Genomic DNA, 4303 nt, shown 5'->3' with positions numbered 1-4303 from the left:
TGGTTTTGGATGGAGACATCCAGTGGCTCTCAACCCCAGGGTACAAAGTCTCTAAGCGAGCTTGCAGCCCTGCAGCATGTGACCACCTCTCTTGTTGGCAAATAGACTTCCAAAGTCCTGACTCCCTCTGAGCCTGCCCTTCAGCCTCGTGGAGAGGCATTTCCTGCTCACCTGTACTCTGGAGGGATGTGCTAGCCTCAACCCTGTTGTATCCCAGTGAGGTGTTTCCTTTTTCCCAGTTCCAGTCATGGTTCCCCACTTGCCAACCTTGGCCTGACTGCAACCCAGAGGGATGGTTCTTGCTTGCCTGGCGACTGTGGTCCAGTTCTAGCCTGAGAACCCTAGCAAACTTCACCATTCAGTGGGCTGCAATCACCTTCACCAATTAAATCTGAATCCCAGACATGGGGACAGGGGGCCCCCTTCTAAGTTTGTTCCATTCTTGGGTAATCTCCCTTAGCCCTAGACTGTTCTTTAAAGTTCTCTGCGGGGCGCCTGGGTGGCGCAGTCGGTTAAGCGTCCGACTTCAGCCAGGTCACGATCTCGCGGTCCGTGAGTTCAAGCCCCGCGTCGGGCTCTGGGCTGATGGCTCAGAGCCTGGAGCCTGTTTCCGATTCTGTGTCTCCCTCTCTCTCTGCCCCTCCCCCCGTTCATGCTGTCTCTCTCTGTCCCAAAAATAAATAAACGTTGAAAAAAAATTTAAAAAAATAAATAAATAAAGTTCTCTGTACCCAAACCCATGGGGGAGGGGAAGGAAAAAAAAAAAAAGAGGTTAGAGTGGAAGAGAGCCAAAGCATAAGAGACTCTTAAAAACTGAGAACAAAATGAGGGTTGATGGGGGGTGGGAGGGAGGGGAGGGCGGGTGATGGGTATTGAGGAGGGCACCTTTTGGGATGAGCACTTGGTCTTGTATGGAAACCAATTTGACAATAAACTTCATATATTGGAAAAAAAAAATAAAAGTTATCTGTACCCATTTATACTTAATCCCCTTGGACCATGACTGATACAGAGAGTAATATGAAAGTTTATAATGTGAGTATTTAGAACCTCAGCCCTTTATTCCCTCACTTGGCTACCTGAATGCTGGCAGCCAGGCTTAGGCTCTCCATCCAGGAGATTAGAAGATTGCTCTGTGAAAAATTTGACAGCTGATACTGGGGGTACCCAAGGAAGCAATTTCAGAAATGCAGGCAAATCCTATTCATACGAACCAATTGCTTCCAGTCAGCTTCTTTTTGTCCCCATCTTAAATATGTACAGTCAAGGATCATCAGACATTTGAGGAAAGCCCTTAAAAGGTGAAAGAATCAAAACAAACAGAATTAAAAAAAAAATATTATGACAGGGAGGGAGACAAACTATAAGAGACTCAAATACTGAGAACAAACTGAGGGTTGATGGAGGGTGGGAGAGAGGGGAAAGTGGGTGATGGGCATTGAGGAGAGCACCTGTTGGCATGAGCACTGGGTGTTGAATGGAAACCAATTTGACAATAAATTATATTTAATTAAAATAAAAATAAATATTATGACAAAGAGTGGCTCTATAAAGGGAGAAGAGAATATTTTAAAGAAATGCCACTAATATTCTCAGGTTTTAAAATAGTAAAAAAGTTTGTCTCCACTAAAAAAGAAATTAAAAACCAAGGGACCATAAAAAAGAAATATTCAGAAAACAAAATATCTTGAAAATAGAAATGAAGGGGCACCTGGGTGGCTCAGTCGGTTAAGGTCATGATCTCACAGTTTGTGGGTTCAAGCCCCATGTTAGGCTCTGTGCTGACAGCTCAGAGCCTGGAGCCTGCTTGGGATTCTGTGTGTCCCTCTCTCTCTGCCCCTCCTCCACTCATGCTCTGTCTCTCAAAAATAAATAAAAATGTTTAAAAAAAAGAAAACAGGGGCACCTGGGTGGCTCAGTTGGTTAAACGTCCGACTTCGGCTCAGGTCATGATCTCACAGTCCGTGAGTTCGAGCCCTGCATCGGGCTCTGTGCTGACAGCTCAGAGCCTGGAGCCTGCTTCAGATTCTGTGTCTCCCTCTCTCTCTGCCCCTCCCCTGCTCATGCTCTGTCTCTCTCTGTCTCAAAAATAAATAAATAAATAACATTTTTTAAAAATTAAAAAAAAATAGAAAATAGAAGTGAAAAACTCAATAGAAAGGTTAGAAGATGAAGTTGAGGAAACTGCTACCAAAATAGTACCCAAAAATGTTGGAAAATAGGGGGAAAAAAGAAATTAGAAGACTAGAACAAAAGGACCCACATGGGAATAATTAAGCATCCCACAAAGATAGAACAGAGGAAATAATCAATGAAATAATTCAAGAAAGTTTAACGAAAGGTCATCAGTTTCTAATGTATAGCACAATGGGTAAAAATAGACCCACACTAAGGTACATCATTGTGATATCTCAGTACAAAGAAGACCTTAAAAAAACAACAGATTTCATACAAAGGACTGAGAATCTGAATGCATCAACCAACACTGGAAATTACAAGAAAATGTATTACTACCGTCAAAATTCTCAGGGAAAATGATCTCAATTCATATAAAGGAAGTAAAAGGTTTCCAGACACACAAGTTCTCAAAATTTTACTTCTTAGAACCCTTTACTGGGAAACTATTGCTAACCAAAATGAGGGATTAAACTAAGAAAGAAGGTGTGGGACATGCAAAAGAAGGGTTCAACAAAAGAAGGGAATCATCAAGGTGACACATAAAGAGCAACCAGTCCAGATTAGGGCCAGTTAGAAAGCTACCAGAGATATGTTTCCAAAATAAAACAGATTAATTGATGTGTTTAAAGATTTGGAGAGGAAATTTATATAACTGAAGAGTAAGGTTAACCAAATGATTGGTACATAGAACCATGAAAGAAGGTAAATTACTGATTCAAAAAGGAACCCTAAGTGAGAAAGGAAAAGTTGCCATAATATTTAACATGGCTCAGCTGCGAGTGGCATATTTCATTGTCACAGTATATAAACACTGATTATTAAATTCATAAACATGAATTATTAAATTCATATGACCTTTTTTTTTTAATTTTTTTTTAACATTTATTTATTCCTGAGACAGAGAGAGACACAGCATGAACGGGGGAGGGGCAGAGAGAGAGGGAGACACAGAATCGGAGGCAGGCCCCAGGCTCTGAGCCATCAGCCCAGAGCCCGACGCGGGGTTGGAACTCGCGGACCGCGAGATCGTGACCTGAGCTGAAGTCGGACGCCCAACCGACTGAGCCACCCAGGCGCCCCCATGATATGACCTTATTGAGAAGAAGAGGGGTTAAGGGTGTGGTGTGTATGTGTGTGTGGGGGTGTGGGGTGTGTTTGTGTATGTGGGGTGTGTGGGGGGTGCACTCGTGTGGGGAGTGTGGGGTGGGCGGGAGGGGTGTATTTGTGTGTGGTGGGAGGGGTGTGCGTGTGTGTGTGTGTGTGTGTGTGTGTGTAGTAATGAAAAGGGTTCATTCTTCATCTTCCATAGTGATAACTGATGATGCTTAACCATGAATAATCAAGAAGTAGCAGGGATTTGGAGATGAAAAAAATGAAAAAGGCTGCTTCTGGAGAGTGGGAAAGAGGTGAGGTGGGGCAGGGGACCACTTTTTAGTTTTGTTTATTTTGATTGGGGGGGAACCACTGTTTTTGAAACAAGTTTTCTACAGCACGTTTGACTTTTCAGGGCTCAGCTCTGTATTCTGTCATCAACAGCTCTGCTGTGAAGATGGCTTTGGATGCTAGCCCCAGGTTCTTGACCTAACAGACTTTAACTTGTTCATTTGTAGAACAAAGAATTGTCATTTGAAAACCGCAAGGTGACTCTTAGATCTCTTGTTGCTCTATAATTCTTTGATGCCAACTAACCTTTATAGCAACTGGTGACTGCTTCAGCAGCACATATACTAAAAATTGGAATAATACAGACAAGATGAACATGACCCCTGTGTAAAGATGACATGCAAATTTGAAGCATTCCGTATTTTTAAGTAAAATGTTTGTCTGAGTTCAAATATACATATAAGATAAATATATATATCTCACATCTGAAGGGTTCATTTTAAATTAAGCCTTTATAATCACTGACGATGTGCAAAAACAAATCCACAAGTTCTCTGAAATGGAAAGTTATTGAAATTACTTCTTTATGAAATAAATGTTTCTAAAGTTTGAAAATTTAGAAGGGAATTTTTTTAAATTGTGGTAAAATGCACATAAAATTTACCATTTTAATAATTGTTAAGTGTACAATTCAGTAGTGTTGGAAAAGAAGTGCTTTCTAAAGAAAAATGTACACGGATAT

The 4303-nt window shown here is 41.4% G+C and overlaps 1 non-coding gene across 1 annotated transcript; it reads left to right on the top strand.

Moving 5' to 3' along the window:
- Window positions 1–3885: 3885 nt before the first annotated feature.
- On the top strand, window positions 3886–3987 carry LOC125171398 (U6 spliceosomal RNA). The gene has a single exon (XR_007154314.1). It is a non-coding gene; the product is annotated as a U6 spliceosomal RNA (small nuclear RNA).
- The last annotated feature ends 316 nt before the right edge of the window (window positions 3988–4303 follow it).

The sequence above is a fragment of the Prionailurus viverrinus genome, chromosome B4 (genome assembly GCF_022837055.1).
Source record: "Prionailurus viverrinus isolate Anna chromosome B4, UM_Priviv_1.0, whole genome shotgun sequence".
Lineage (NCBI taxonomy): Eukaryota > Metazoa > Chordata > Mammalia > Carnivora > Felidae > Prionailurus > Prionailurus viverrinus.
The sequence above is the reverse complement of the archived record's forward strand: the minus strand, read 5'-3'. Positions and strand labels throughout refer to the sequence as shown.